Genomic DNA, 17600 nt, shown 5'->3' on the forward strand with positions numbered 1-17600 from the left:
ACACGCGAAGTATCCGTACATATTTTAAATATTTATACGCGCGTTCTTCGAACAAACCTGTTTTAGTGGTTTGTCGGGCATTGCAATTTGATTCGATTTTTAACAGTATCGAGAATCATCGCGCTCATGCTTAATAAATTAGTCAATATGGTGGAATAATTCTTGTTAAATAAATCCAAAAAAATATTTATCAGTGTATTGTTGAAAACACATTAAGAATCTATTATTGACATACCATGATTATATCGCTGACTATCTCCATTTAACATATTTCTGGTCTAAAGGAAATTCCAGTTCACCAAGTTCACGCGATAGTGTCTATACAGTATATTACAAAACGATTTTTTACTGGCCGCGAACTGACCCTGACACCTTGCGGGTTGGAATGCAATGCATTTAAGTGAGGCCACGCTTCCACTGCTGGAACGACGGCTTGTTTAAAACTTTATACTTTTACATGTTAAATGTTCAATTTCGAAAACAATTTAAAATGGTTTGGCCAAACGAATATCAGGGTAGGGTAAAACGATACATTTATTAACTTAAATATACAAGAACACAGACAGGAATATGGAAGTAATTACTAAATTTGAGAACATAGCATTTAAGTACAAACGCTCTAGCGCTGGCAACCCTCTGAAAATAGAAGGTGCAAGCAAACACTGTATTGATGTCGAGTGTTGAGTGTAAAACTTTCTATCTATCAAGCCTTTTCATTAGAGATAAAATTGTTTCATGCTGAACACGCAGTTAAACAGTGTTACAAAGACGCGGTCAAGTTTCCAATGTTCTGGTGGTATGCTCAAATCAGCCAATGGAATAAATGAAGTGTATTTATACGTGTCTAGCCGCGGGGAATTTTATTTGAATTTTATTGGACACTTACAAAGGTCAGGTAAGGTCAAAAGTGACGTTAAACAGCTACGCCGAAAAATGATCACTAAAAATTTAACAACACATAATGCATATGTTCTTATTAGAACCTTAGATTAATGTATGGGGGATAACTCATTGAGAGTTCCACGTGTTCCCGGCGAAATCCTGTGGAAAAGCCGGTCATATATATGGTTTTGTTATGTATTTGATAATCGCTCTGTGCAAGCCAGTCTTACTCTTTCCGCCTTAACTGAGTTTTCAGTAAGAAGATACTAAAACAAAAAAAAATACCGTACAGCGGCACGTGTCGCAACTGATTAGCAAGTGTGGACTGCGCAGGCTTATCTGGGAAAACACTTTACCCACATGCATTAAGCCCTGTTTTCTCAGAGCAGAGCTCATTGGGATTGTTGCGGTATTCATTCATATTTCAGTCTAATTACTTGTATTAGCCATGTTTTGGTAAGATAGGTTTATAAATACAATTATCATTTGTAATGTACCGAAATGCGTCGTAAACAATACATTGTGCAAATAGTGTTTAAAATGTGTATGGTGTGTTATGGTCAAGGTAATACTCTCTAATTCGGCGTGAATATGTTAAAATGAATTTACTCAACGTTTGAATGTTTTCTTATAAATATACTCACGTTTGCAATGAAATTTAATATATATTACAAGTAAAAATTGGTAAATTGAAAAAATACTAAAATGAAATTTAAAATATACGGATATTTACGTTTGATTCGTTATAGACACAATTTCTTTCTATCTTCAAGTGCTTGTTTTGGCTGGCAAACGATTCATATTTAATCTTTGAGGAAGTTAATAATATGAGCCGCGTCTTGGGAAAACTGACCTTTAATAATTCATGTGCGTAAAGTTTTGTCCGAGATAAGCTGTGCAGTACGCACATGTTCATCAGGGACGACACTTTTGACTTGATTGAAATTTCGTTTCAACGAGATTTCTTTAAAATAAATAAACGACGGAAAATGTCATCCCTGATTTGCCTGTGCGGACTTCACGGGCTTATTTGGGATAACAATTTACGCAAAAGCATAAATCCGAGTTTTCCCACAATGTACCTTAGGGTACATTTTGAATTAGATTACACTCAATATCATACTTTCTTTTTATTAAACAGCGCAATTTTACCTGTATGAAGCTTCCAAGACTGAACACAAATATAATGTACCAGCGCCGCTTAAATACCGCTGTTGTCGGGATCGGCTCCTGGACACTTCCGGTACCTGGAAAGCCGCTCCCGGATACATGTTCGCTGTTTCCAAAGACGATCGCACCATGCTTCGGGACGGCGATTCGATAGCCTGCCAACCGGGAACTTCCGGCGCCTGCGTTGTCCGCCCTTCGCAAGGGTTGTCGCTCGCCGATTTTGTTCGTTGGAGCGACTGCCCACATACCCGAGAGGGACGTATGCTTCTCACCGATGCACTAAGAAGCCACGGGGATCAACAACTGTTAAAGAACATTCATTCACATCCTCTGAATTGTCTTGATTAAAGGGGCCTTTTCACAGATTTTGGCATGTTTTGAAGTTTGTCATTAAATGCTCTATATTGATAAATGTAAACATTGGATTTAAAAAGCTCCAGGTAAAAAATCAAGAATAAAAATTAAAAAAGTAAAAAAAAAGTAGCCCGCAGCAGGGCTCGAACCAATGACCTCCTGAGTAAAAAGCAATTAGACCGCTCGGCCATCTTGCCAAGTATGTCTGAGAGACGTATTTTATACTTTATATAAGCAATCTTCGTAGTTTCACAAAATTAAACGACAACAACAGAACTCTCCAAATTATTCAATCGTTTCGCGTTGAAACGCATTTTAATTTTCAGGGTTTTAAATCGTCAAAAGATGCATATAATTTCTATATTAGACCATGGTAAATGTTCAGTATTACTGTTTCCTCACACATATCCTAACTAAAACGAAATTTTGCGAATCTGAAACAAATTTTTTCAAATGTGTCTATTTACCAAAACGTGAAAATATCCCTTTAAATTCATTATTATATTTGCAGACCTCTTTTTTCAAACAATAGGGCCTTGATAATGGTATTCAATGATCGAACATGAACCATTTGTGTGATAATCAAAATCACATATGTATTACATCGAACCATTACCAATATACGATGTCTAGAAATGTCCATATGTCCAGCTTGCTCATTTTAAAAAGCAATAAAGCGTCTAGACTTGATAACATTGTATCTAGAATACTTAAACTGTGCGGTATTACCATTGCTAATTAAATTACTTCAATGATTATTGAACGTATTGAGAATGGAACTTTTCAGGACCAAATTAACACTTTCGCACAAAGGTTCAGATATCAGTCATGAAAACAAATGTGTAGGCTAATTACCTCACTCCAAACCATATAACAATCTTTGAAAAATACTTGAGAAATATTTGAGAGATACAATGCAATGAAAAACAAGATATGTTTTCTCTCAGATTTAACAACTAGGGCATGCATATTTGTTTTCAAACAAAAGCGAGGGCATTGATGAAATACCGCGAGATAAGTCGACATACATGTTATGTACTTGATTTTGACCTTCGAATTAGGCGAACACAGATCATTAGAACTTTAAGATGGTAAAGAATCACTACACGTATCGTCTATTTTCAATGTGAAGCAATTCATAGCAGACACAAGTTATAACTATAAATGGATAAAGAGATGCATTATCGGTTTAGACTCGACGGTTATAATATATACACGATATGGTTTGTATCATACATGTAGATCTATATAGAATATTTACCAACCATGAACGTGTTAACAAGACTTACAATGAACACAATACATGTTACCTCAAATATGTGGTGCTACAAGCGTATGCTGGCCACATGATTGGGATGATTTGGATAGAAACCAACACGAACCCTTTCTTGAATGATGTATGTCCATTTAGAAACGTATACATAGAACTCACCGCACGAGAAATTACTTGGTCACCGCATCAAGTTTGAATGTACCGGTTAAGATAAAAGTGCGTATGACCGTACAATATCGTCGATATGGTCGGTGAGCAGGGTATTGACTTTAGAGTGTTTGAGCGGCAGGCAGTCCGATTAACACAGTGTGGTTGGTACACGCTCTTCTCACCGAGACGACCCGGGTTCAATCTCCGATCCAGTAATCATATGCTTTTGGTAAGTAGTCACAATACCGGGCAGTTGGGGTCTCCTCCGAGTACTCCGACTATCTCCTATAACACCAAAATTGACAATCTGTCAGTAACGACGAAATAGCTGGATACTGCAATTACCGGTATAACACTATTCGTCACGACGTAATAGCTGGATACTGCAATTACCGGTATAACACTATTCGTCACGACGTAATAGCTGGATACTGCAATTACCGGTATAACACTATTCGTCACGACGTAATAGCTGGATACTGCAATTACCGGTATAACACTATTCGTCACGACGTAATAGCTGAATACTGCAATTACCGGTATAACACTATTCGTCACAACTTTCGTGAGTCTAGTCAGCTACTAAGGTACATGTATGGGTGCGAGAACACACTCTGGATCCACCCATTATTAATCCTCAAACTTCGAAATGAACACACACACGTTCAATCAGCAAGCAATTTACTACTCATCAGCGAATCTTTTTAAAATTTATTTCTAGAAGAGTGTTTGGTAAGTCGAAACAACCATACACATGGTCCCGAGAGGACGTGGAGAGTATTTTCTGGAATGTGGCGAGAACGTGGGTATGTGGCGACGTTATGCGCATGCGCAATACCTACCGTTTTAAGTATAAGTTTTCGGACACTTAACAATAATCTTAAAAAGTCGTGACCGAAAATGTAGATACGGTTAATATTCAAAAAATGCAGGTGTCCGAAAATTTAGAAACATTAAATGTCCGAAAATTATAATGATATTGAAATAAAACCAATAACTCAAATCACAATAGTGTTTCTACGTTGAAATAAATACAACTTCAAAGCTTTCTAAATCTTGCCTGAAATGATACAGAACAAAAAAGTCAAATCATTAAACATACTGCTTCCTTAATAGGAATAATTTAAAAGGCTGTTTGGTGAAGCGATTGTTTTCTGCCGGCATACACGGTTATTTAGCCAATTACGCAAATGTTAATTAATTATGGTCCATTGCCGCCAGGCATGCGTCTCCTATGTTTTATGACCTTAATTCCTTTTTAAAAATCATGATTAAAGTGGTACAAGATAAACGAAAACAGTGTCGAAATCTGTTAAAATAGCGCTGTTAAATATACTGTCCGAAAATTTAGAGACATTAATGATAGACGAAAACGCGGATGTCCGAAAATTAAGAGTCACGAAAAATAATTATTTTGGACAAAAAAGGACGTGTACGAAAACTTACAGTAATTACGGTAGACGGAGATGACCTTCAAGAACATGTACGTATTGCGAACCTTATAGAGATCGCATTCACATATTAAAAACATTAAAGAGAAACATGGTAAAGAATTCCTGGGTTCATGGTCGACTTTTTCGTGCACTGATGTTTGTGCGGCGTAACTTATGGATATGCACCGCTTTCTTTGTACGCCAGTAGTCAATACAATGTAGTATTTAACTATATATGAGCCTCTCTCTGGGTAAACAGTGACTGTGTGTATGATGTCGTCGCGTATTGACCTAGCAGGGACGAAACTCTACGCTTTTAAGGTATTTTTAGTTTAATGGAAAACTAATTTTGTCCATGTTTTGCCATTTCCTAGGTCTGATTGAACAGCTGCGATGCGAACGTGCAATTGTTAACGTAATCCACACCGCATATGTTTGATACCTTGGTATACAGAATTGAAAAATGAAATCCAAGCAGAAATATCAGACACCTTTACAGCCTGGTCTAAAACTGCCATAGCGAATGATTACCTAGCCCTCTGCCTACTGGTGACAGATACTTAGCTGATATAACAGTTTGAGTTCAGCCGTGAACCTAGTTATCATGGAAAATGTAGACGCTTTAAAAAATGGGCTTAGTGCGTGTGTTTTAAATGTCATCGTCACACGATGATCAGGGACAAGACTATCCGTGAACACCGGGCTGTCGTTTAGAAGCTACCTACCATAAACGATAAATTTCGTTTAAGCTAAAAGTGTCGTCCCTGATTAGTCTGTGCGGACTGGAAGATTCTATTAAACTTATTACGTGTAGTGTTAATCAGATCTCGGTTCACAATATTATCTATTCTAACCGCTTGTGTTGGTGTTGTTACAGACAATTATTTCAAAACGATTTTGCCAGGCACAAACCATTCATTAAATACAAACCTGTGCCAAAAATATGGATTTCAGTAATGCATTTGATATATTCTACATGTGACAAAGTGGTGGACTTCAATAATGCACTTATTTGTATCAATCCTGATATTTATAAAAGCCATACAGACATGTGTGATTGTGTGTATGCATATTGTTTGCCAGACAGCTTGAGGTAATCAAAGCGCTTAAGGCACTGAAGATGTTCGCTATTGCATAATTTAACACGCAATTCATTTTTGAAAATCAATCGCAAGTTTAAAATGAACACACGCCATTCAACTTTATAAAGTGTGTGTCATAGCGCATGGGTCGAGTTTTGTGTGCACTTTTTATCATCCTTATTATTTCATAGAAATAACGAAGACAAAATAAAAACAACATGCTTTTTGGAAGTTCTGAAAGCATGGAAGTATGATGAAAATGGTAATGATAACTTAATATAAAGAAAATTTGCAGTCACCATCATATTAAAGGAATATTTTTTTCTAATATCAAATGACTATCTCACCAAGAATATAAATTCATTATGAAAGTTCCGTGTACCAAACTTTTGATTTTTGACACCATATACAAATTCAAAATATACAATAATCTTCGTATATTGTATATGGAGGAATAAAAGTATATAAACATTGCTGTTTATGCTTAACTTGTTACCCGAGCATTTCACACGGTGTCAACAACGCTAACATAAACATTTGTATAGAGCACTAATGCGCTTTTAGGCGTAGCTGTTTCAGTTTTCATCTTAGTGACTTTTACATACGCCAACAGACACGCATGAATATTTTCGAATATTTAATAAGCTGATTCGAGATACAACCTTTGAATTTTTGCTACATCACTGCGTATGTGCTCAATTTAAAAGATGTAGCACTGTTCAGTGTAAGAAATTCCGGACTACTCTCTGTATGCTCAAACGGCACAAATTATGGCCCTGTTACAATTACGCGTAACAATCCATCTCGCAGAATTTCACTTTCGCCTCCAAGATGAGAAAACAATCATTAGCGAAATAGTTTAGTGTCACGATAAGAGAAAATCGTTTAATTATCATACCACAATGTTTGCCGTACTTGGTCAGCACGTCTGGAAATCATTCCTTAATGTGTGGATAGGCTGCCATTATTAACAAGTTTGCTATTTTCAATTCAATTTTGTATCAAAAAGCATTGTTCTTAAATGCGGCATTTTCAATTCGCAATGAGATTTGTAATGACCCTCGTCATGCGAAAACGGGTCTTATTCCATATGCGCCCATCATATAAATAGCCCACTCAGCTCTCCCTCCTTCTGGTAAGGAGAAACATAACATATTGAGTGATTTTAAAGCGAACAGCATCGTCTATGGCCTAACTGCGCAAAAGCACATGTTGGGTTTAACAAACGCTTGCCGAAACGCATAAGACCCATTTTCGCATGACGACGCTATTGACGTGTGATTTAAATGTGTCGAAAGAAAACTGCGTTTAAATCAAATATAAATATACGATATATTTCGACAGTGAAGAAAGATACTCATAACAAGGCATATGAGGACACATATGAAGTCCTCTCCCGTAGTATATTTTTTTTTTACTCTCACTAATGTGTGGTTTGACAATGCTAACACACATTTCATGCGGTGAATATGCAGCTTACAAGTGAAAAACACAACACAATAGTTTAACTTTTGTTTAATTGTATTTAATTATTTAGAAAAGTAAATTGCTAACTTTATTTTTAAGTCAGCGTATACGCCGACTACATTTTTAAAAGACATTTATTGTTATAAATATATTTGATATAATATATTAAGTTGTTTTCGGTTTTAGCGATTAAAAAGCATTTTCGAGGTTGCCTATAGTATGCCTGTAGTAATTGATGAACTCATATCCAACTGTCTATGTATTGACAACTGTGAATATAAACAAGCTTAACCTTCTACTAACCTTCTACTATTGCATTCGTATTATTATTATAAATTGTTTGTTATATTCGGGTTTAGCAATTATGAAACTTTTTTTTGTCTATCGTATCGCTGAAGTTATTGTTGAACTTATGTTCAACGTTTTATAAACTGAGAATATAAATAAGCGTCAACTTTTTCCCGAATCTCTCAATTTACGACCTGTACTACGTCATTGAGTTGTATGCGAGAGCGTAACCTATTGCGTTGTTATACCCCGTAAACTTTCCTTTGTTTATCGACAGGCGCATCTATTAATAGCCTCATATCATGAATGCCAAAACACCCGCGAAAAAGAACCACGTGACCAAATAGGACGCAAAACGCAAATACCATGCGACTACGACTTTTATTATGTAAGAACGCTCCGCAATTACTTTGAAGCCGGAGCCTTGTGATTGCAATTACGTAAATAATTGACATGACGCCTTATCAGTGATCGCTCCGCCCACTTAATCACGTGGCTCAGCGGGAAGAAAACCTAGACAAGCTAACACCAAAATGGCTTCTTTGCCTATAGACTGCATATAGATTTACGCGATATTCCGGATGATTTTATGGACTTGTTTAACACCATATTACACTTGTAAAGGGGTTGATGCCATTTAGTTATTCTGCAAATGCAAAAAAATATACGATTAAAGAAAACATCAGCTATTTATAACGGGTAAATCGGTACATTAAACACGCTCTCAAACGCTTGCGCGCTTACCGAAATCGAACCCGTTATTACGTGTACTGGTGGTATTTGCAATAAATTAACACTTCACCGGTATTTACCCGTGTTATTAACAAAATTATTACCGAAACATTTCCCCCTACCCGTGTATTTGACACGAAATAGCGCTTTATAACTGGGAATTCGGTGAAGTTTAACGCGCTTTCTGACGCCGGGTGGGTACCTCATTCCCACATGTTATTGCGTATAAAAGTGATATTAATCATATTAAACATTGCTTATGGGACATTTATCAATCACTTTAATTTCAAGCGCAAACACAACACAGTAAGTTTGGACATTGTCTGATATAAAATTAGCGTTGTACGAAATGGAATACGGTCAGGCTATTATAAATTAATAAGGCTACCAATATCAGACGCTCGCGCAGGTACCGACTTCCCCGAAGTTACCGCATTTATTGGTTAACTAATATCAGTAAAAATAACTCTTTTACAATAGCATTTATCGATACGTCTTTATTAAAATAATAATAAAATGGTTTTCACTTGTTTCTGACACACACAGAAACGCGATTTTTAACGGGGATTTAATAAAGTTACACGAATTGGGTACCAAAATTTTCAATTATTTTACATGCACACGTGACATATTACATACTTAATAATGCTTAGTTATTGCTTATATGACAGTTCAAGTTTGTGAAATAAATTAATGTTCTATAAAGGGGATCTCGGTAATTCTTGAAGCTTCCACTCGCTCTTGTCAAGACCGCATTGCCGCGTTGGAAATGGTATAAATTTAATTCATCTAACTTATCTTTCTGGATACAAAATGTCAGAGTTGCATTAACCCTTTTTACACCGTTTTTGCCATATTTCATTTCCATTTTTTAATCCGAACAAAATAAACGAAACTCGTTAAAAAATGAGATCTAGGCATTCGAGCTCCTAGTTTGGATTAAAAGCGTTTGTTGGTGACAACACATGAGTGCAAATGTGTAGATACCGTTAATAAAATAATATATCACATGTCACCTTCAAATAACATGTATGATGTCAATTAAGTGCATTACTATCAGAGTAATAAAACACAGCATGAATTAGGCTTCATGCTGGGTTTTATTTCTCTTTAAGTAATGCAGATGAACCTCGCTTCTGACCTAGTAACTGATAAAACTATTTAAAAAAGTGAAATATTATGTGATAATCAGATCGATAACATAAACTATTTAAATCTGCTAGTATATCCGATAAAATATATCATAATTGGCTTTGACAGTGTCGACGTTCAGTTGTTCGTGGTGACGACCGCGTGTATTTATACATCTCTTACACTTCTCAAGATCTCTTTTCGGCTTTGGAAACGATATAAATTAAATGTCACCAACTTATCTTTCAGGATATCGATTGTCCGAGTTACATAATCCCCATTGACACCGTTTAACCATTTTTAATCGTTTTTTTAAAGAGGAAAACAAAAGAAACTCGTTGGAATAAAAGTGAACCTAAACATGTAGCTTGTTTAGAAAATGGCGGACAGGTCGTTGCTAACGAGTGCGCCCGATTAATCGATCGCTGATTGGTGGATCAATTCTAGTGGGCGGAGCGATCATAGATAAGGCGTCATGTCAATTGACCTCTAACTGAAGTAAGCAAAGGAAACGCAGCACCTAATTGACCCATTCCTTCTATGTGCGCAGGCAGATTGAATTTTACTAATGTATGGTTTGCCTATTATACACACATTATACTGCGGTAAATATGCGACTAACAAGTAAAAAACACTATAATTAAACTTTTGTTTTGAATTAAGTTATTTAGAAAACAAAATTTCAAACCTTATTTCAAAACAGCAAGACTACATTTTTTAGAGAATATTATTGTTATATTTAAATGTTTTTTAACAGTTTCAGCGATAATGAAACATTTTTTTATGTTGTCTATCGTATCCCTGTAATACGGGCAAAAGCCCGCGAAGCGGGCGTTGACCGTTCATACATATGGGAATTTAGACATAAAATTACATAAGAATACCACATATGGATACGTCTCAAAAAAATTTGCCACGCGACATAATTATATTTTCGCGATGCTATTTATGGCCTTGAACAAATCCAAAACACTTTGACATATGCTAAATCACATGTAAATACATACCTCAGGAAAAGTTATATCAATGACATCATAATTGTGTAGCGAATCGCACCAAATATTCTCGCATTATTTGTTTTTCTTCGCAACCGTTCCAGAATTAAGTCATTTCTCAATTATCTCCCCTGAATGCTCTTCTTCAGTGAGTATAAGCCGAAGACTGGTTCACTACCTATAGTTACAGTCTTTACCAAACACAATTTAAGTGAACATAACCCGTCTTTAATATATTGCCGAATCTCAGATTTCTGTCGAATTTATTTGCTTTGATCTTTTCGATATCTTATTGTTATTATTATCCTGACAAATCACAAACGCTTGTTAAAAAATTATTTGTTTTAAACTTTATAGTTTGCATCTCTGTTCTTCCAGTATTCTCGCGGTATTTCAATAACGACACCCTGCTGTTTATTTGTCAGAATATGTGACGCATTTTCATTCGCTCTCAGAACATTCTATACATAAATGGTGACGTCACTACGTTATTGTCAGTAAGACCGGTGTGACACATTGCTCTCAGAAAGCATTCTATACATAGATGGTGACGTCACTTCGTTATTGTGAGTAAGACCGGTGTGTACACAATGTCTCAGAAAGACGTTTTACGTGTGATTATGAGCAATATTCTGGTAAGTTGTCGTTGTTATCCACCAGAAACACATTTATTCACAAAATTTAAAGATATTCCGATCTAACTTTTTAGTCTTTTAGCTTTAATTTTTAACGTATTTACACCTCGTCTGCTCGCACTTTACCGATATCCCGAAAGGTTACATATCACTATAATTAGTTTAGGCCTAAAACCACAAAATCCGATACCGTTGGATTTTCGTACTACAATCTTACGTAAAAAATCTTCCAGATTCGAAATCAACAAAAAACAAGACATTTATAAATTGTCTGCATTATTGATCAAATTTTAAGATATTTGTTGGTTTTCCGTTTTTAGAAGCTGTTCTGCGAAGCCGAAGGCAAGAGCTGAGCATCATACAAGCCATTCTATCCAGCAAAACTGACAGTTTTGGTTTACAGAAATCAACAAAGGAGGGATTCCTGAACTATCAAATTTCCAAGCTATACACACAGTTATTATCTGTGGTGATCTTTATTGGTTTTGCTTGTTTACTTGGATGGAACATGTGTGAACTTTTATAGAACTTTGAATAGTCTATATATGTCTATCTATAAACCAAAATCAGCTATTGTATAATAAGATCAGATGTGCAAACAATGTCAAAGGGTTGTTAAATTAACAATTTGAAGGCAATTATGCTGAAAAAAAAGAAAGTCCCCATGCAAATTTTGTCTGTATATCGACAAGTGTCTGCCGATAATTGTCAAACTAGTAATACAAAACTTACCACAAGTATGTAAAAGCACTAAGTACCTGTGATCATTTTTAGTAAGATAGTGTAATTCTAAACAGTAGCAAATAGCTTGTTTAGTAAATGCATAATGTAATTAATATGATTTCCGTTCTATTGTGTAATTAATAAATTGGTTGTTACTTGTTAATCCATGATAAATGTTTTATGGCTAGTACAAAACCAGCAATGTTAATTTTGTAAAAGGTAATACAATAACACCACTTTGTAATTTCATATACGTAAATATTCTTGAAATGTAGGTTGATGATTGTGTTTTAGTTTTACTTATTTTGTAACTATTATTTTATGTGCAAATAAATGATGTGAAGTGTTTTGTATCTCCACACAATACCACATACCTTTTTATATATGTACTATGTTATGTGTTATTTGAATGTTTAAATATAAAAAAATGGATGATATAACATGATGCATTCTAATATTTGCATTCAAATTGTAACTATAGAGCTAAGTGTATGCAGTTTAGACTGTGATTTTAGAATTGCTACAAAATGGCTAGTTTTTTAGTGGCGACAAAATTTAAACTATTCAACAAAAGTTTGCGAAAGAAAATTAGAAACCTGCAAGATACCTGTATTTATTAAATATTTTAATTGCGAATCAAGTATGTTGTTATGCTGTTACACATAATTATACATTGATAATAAATAAGAAGACAATAAGTGGTGTTAACGTTTCCCAACAGTAGAAATCATTCTTCTGATGAAGTCAGTGATATACAGACGAAAGTTCCAGGTATGGCTTTCAATACGTAGTGTGTGTTATTTGACAGTCTAAAACTTATTGGATTAAACAAAAATCCTGTCAAATTTGTCAATCAAAATTGATTTGACACATCACATGATTTTGATTATGTTAAATCAGTGTACTGTATGCTAAATGCAACTGCTTTAGCAAGCTGTCAAGTTGAATTGAGACATTTGATGAAACAAACTGTTTCCTGGGTAGGACCAGTACTTAGTGTCTATATGAAGTACCATGACGTCGAAAGTCTACAAGACCTACTAAGTAGATCGAGAAATGTACTTCGACGTTTAATTTTCACCGACCCTTGAGTGTTAGCCAATCAGAAGACACCTTACGTCTGTTGCTTTTAGAGTTTTTTGACATTGAACATTATTATTATTATTATTTATACCGAATTATGCCACTATCGACCGCTTACTCATAGATATTGTGCGTATTTATTTAACATTATTATTATTATAATTTATACCAAATTATGCGACTATCGACCGCTAACTCATAGATATTGTGCGTATTTATTGACCTGGCGTGGCGGAATTAACCTCTGACTTATGCAAGTTATGGTTATCACAAAATACCACCAACGGGGAGTTTATAATACATTATTTATCCCATTAATGCTTGGTAACTGGTTACCGTTGGGAATTTCCAACACAGTAATGCGCTGGACGGTCGTGATACTCCGCCCCGCATGATCATTTCAGACACACAATATGCTGAACAATTTTAATTTTAAAAAGGTAACAATTGAATCTTCTTCAAATTTGTATATAATCTATTTCAATGCATTAAATACTTGAAACTTCTATGTGACGTTATTTTGCCATTCTGATATTTTTATTCATTTTGTCCTCAACTAAAGAGACTTTAAACATTTATTATGAATAAATCTGAAGGAAAAGCGGCTCAAGAGACTAGTGTTTTGATTGGCTGTTCAGAAAATGTGTAAGTAGAAGTACAAACATGTATGTCCAAGTACAAATTGTACTTTGTCGTACAAATATATACTTCGAAGTGTATTTTATATTCATGTCGACGTACAATTATTGTACTTCGACGTACATTTCTCTTTTTAACGTGTAGGTCTTCTTGACTTTCAACCCAAATGGTACGCCATAGTATGTCTTTAGGGTTATCTAAAGAATGCTCCCACTTAAAGGATCAATACAGAGACCTCCCAGTGACTAAGCCAGTTAGCAGACACCCCATCCACTATACCACAGACACCGAACCAGCTATAAATTCCTGTGGCTAGAAAAAAAATAAATATATAAGATGCTAGATCTTCAAGCTTGGAACATGTAACTCGTTTTAAGATTGATTTTTTTTGGATGCATTACTAAATTATTGCAACAATTATCATATTTTGAACACAATCATGTCCATATATTTATTATTAATACATGGTTATCGAAAAAACTTAAAAAGCTTTTGCCCGTAAATTAGGTAGCACCTATAATCATATTAATTGTTGAACTCGTGGTCAACGTATTATTAATTCAGACCTGTGAATATAAACAAGCGTAACCTTATACTATTGCGTTATTCTCACACGGACTCCCCTTTGTTTATCGCCAGCCTCAGATTTATGAATGAGCTGAGCGAAAATACTACGTCACGCACACGCAGCAGAAAGTGGACTATTTTAATCATTCATAAACAATCTCCTCCGCGACATGTACACTACGATCATTGTTTATTGATTCTTTTCTATAAAACACCGTTCGAAAATATTGAATGTAACACGATATTAATATAATGTTTCCATTTGTGAATACACATAATTGGAGAATTCAAACCTCTTACATAAATTATATAACTCTTTCTTGCGCGGATACCCAAGTGGGTATTGGGTTAATCATACCTAGGCCGTATCGACCTGAATTTCACATCAAGCACTTTAGACGGTCGCTAAAGCAACCATCTAAAAATTGGTGTAGTGTCGCCGATTCGACATGTAGATTGTACTGTGTCTAACCTGCCATAGCAAACAGCATGGATGTTTATGTTGACAACAACAACAACAGTTGAAGCAAGTCGTATTTTACAGACTGTTTTAAGCAAAAAGGCATCAATTAAGACTCAAGTTTATTCGTCTTTGATACAGGTGTGTTTCGTCGTGAAAGCGTCTTATACGACATGTTGCACAACTTGTCAATAATATATATATTTTTCTGGGTGTATGCTTCGGATAACCATTATTTTCGGACAAGAAGTGTTTTTTCAGGGTCGTGAGTTTTTCTCCTTTTAGCTGATTTCATCCCTTTGCATGTCAAACTTAGTTTACAAATAGTAATTTAAGTTAACTTGATCTGTATAGGAATAAAGAGTTTACTTGAACACTGTAAGGGGGGTTTTGGCTTTTATATTAATCAGGCCAACCTTAGAATACGGATCATGTGTTTGGTCCCCTCACCTACACTACGCGACCCGTGATTTTTTCCGCGATTCTCACATCAACGCAATCGATGCAACGTGACAAATCGTGTTGATTCCGAGCGACAAGAAAATTTGGGTGATGTCTCGGCGACTCCACGGTGACCATCGCGCGATGTATCTCGCTGTTACGCAATCAGTGCAAATCACTGCGAACCACCGTGGTTCACCTTTTTAAGCAATTTACTTTGAGGTTTACACTATCATGTACATGTATCATATATGTATACACTTCATTATACATTGCAATAATAAAGCTTGTGTTGTTGTTGTATGGGCGTATAATCTAAAATACTCCCGTTCCGACATGAACTTGATGAAGTAATGTCGGAAGCTTTAACGGCTGCAAATTAATATAACAGCGCAGAAAGATCATGCAATAATTATTGAACATAACATGTAAACATTATTTAACTCATTGCATTAGAAGAATGATTATTAAAACTTACAAGCAATTATATTCCAGGCCCTATTACACTACCACTGTTCAAATTCCATATTGTTGCCATATACATGTAGCACTGTGTAAATTGAAAGTTGCATAGTGTTTCATCATTGGTCGGTTATAAATACCTTGTTTCTCTTTACATGGCATTTGATTTAGACGAAACTAATAATTTGATTATTTACGAGGAATATGATATAAGTTTTGCATTTAAACTTTGATCTTACCGTGTGTGTTTATTGACGTTATTAATTATGTTAAGACTTATTTTTGTATTTCATTAAGAATTATAACGTGTAGCCCTTTTGTTAACATATTGTTTAGCAAAATATTCGCGCCTTAAGACATGGAAAATTGTTTACGTGACACTTTCATTTAAAGGTTAAATGTAATCGGTAGATTACGTCTAATTATTTGGACTAAATTATGCGATACTTATTTATTTTCTGTTTCAGGCTCCAATGCGGATTACTCGTGTTTCTCGCGTTACTTTTCGAGCGTTGTACATACATTCACAATGCTTGATTGGCTTAGTTTTTGTTTATTGACCAATCGCTCTTTGTTATTTTGCTGAAATGACGTTGCAAGTCAAATGACATCACAAAATGTGAACAACATTTGGGTTTTATCATTATGTTTGCCTGAATATTTATTTATTTTGCTCATTTAAAAGGATGTGATAAAAAAGATCTGACGCTCTTTGCCATATCATACCATATTTGATTAAACTCGTCCAGGAAATTTGTAAGTAAGCTTGCTTAAGGCTCGCTTACAAACAAAATTCCTGAATTCGTGTAATAAATTTTTTATCATACTATGATATGGCAACTCCGAGTCTCGTGCCATATCCTATATATATGAGTGATGCACATGATAGAGCTATGTATTGTAATATATACAAGATTGTTTATTTCTAGAACAAGAAAGCGCTGTATGCAGTTGTCTGTGAAGTGTTGAAGAATGGCCCCATATTGAAGCAGATTGCTGGCAAGTGTGAGGGTTTCCTGCGAGACAAGCAACTTAAACATGACGAACACTTGGCCTTGGTGCTGCTGTATGAACACATGTTTGGTAGGGTAGTGCGAGGCAGATTCAAGGTACATAGAGAATTGAGGGCCATTCCAATAGCTTGTCTGCCAGTTGCAATTTAAGCAATTTTATTATTTAATATTTTGTCTGCAAACATTGCAATAAAAAATTATTAAAAAAGCATAAGTTACTTATTTATTTATTTTTGAAAACTGGTCCAGTTTTTTTTATTTCTGATTTCTTATTGTTCTTAATAATATATTGATTAAATTTAGCATGGCAAAGGCAGTGTACAGAGCCACAAGTGCTAGTATTTCTTTCCTTTGTTCATAAGCTGGTATTCATAAGCAACAGTAAATTTCCATTTTTACGTTATTCATATTTTCCTATAAACCAAATGAAAGCATTCAACATAAAAGTTGTGCTTTTAAATGTAACTATGATACAACTATTATAGATCTAACCAGATTTATACATTATATTTGTTTTGGATATTTTTTAACTTGCATGTCAGTGTGTAAGCATACACTTGTAATGTTAATTCTCAGTTTGATGACTTAATTGCTTGTCAAAAAAATGTTGCATGACTTGG

At 35.1% G+C, this 17600-nt stretch overlaps 2 protein-coding genes and 1 pseudogene across 2 annotated transcripts in view; 2 read left to right on the forward strand and 1 right to left on the reverse strand.

Moving 5' to 3' along the window:
- Window positions 1-17600, forward strand: part of LOC127837787 (tripartite motif-containing protein 45-like) — a 96952-nt gene that overhangs the window by 14924 nt on the left and 64428 nt on the right. The window lies entirely within an intron of this gene.
- The window catches only part of LOC127837813 (solute carrier family 49 member 4 homolog), a 97919-nt gene that overhangs the window by 1839 nt on the left and 78480 nt on the right, over window positions 1-17600 (reverse strand). The window lies entirely within an intron of this gene.
- The window catches only part of LOC127837791 (G-protein-signaling modulator 2-like), a 149909-nt pseudogene continuing 147395 nt past the window's right edge, over window positions 15087-17600 (forward strand).

Source organism: Dreissena polymorpha, chromosome 7 (assembly GCF_020536995.1).
Source record: "Dreissena polymorpha isolate Duluth1 chromosome 7, UMN_Dpol_1.0, whole genome shotgun sequence".
NCBI classification, from domain to species: domain Eukaryota; kingdom Metazoa; phylum Mollusca; class Bivalvia; order Myida; family Dreissenidae; genus Dreissena; species Dreissena polymorpha.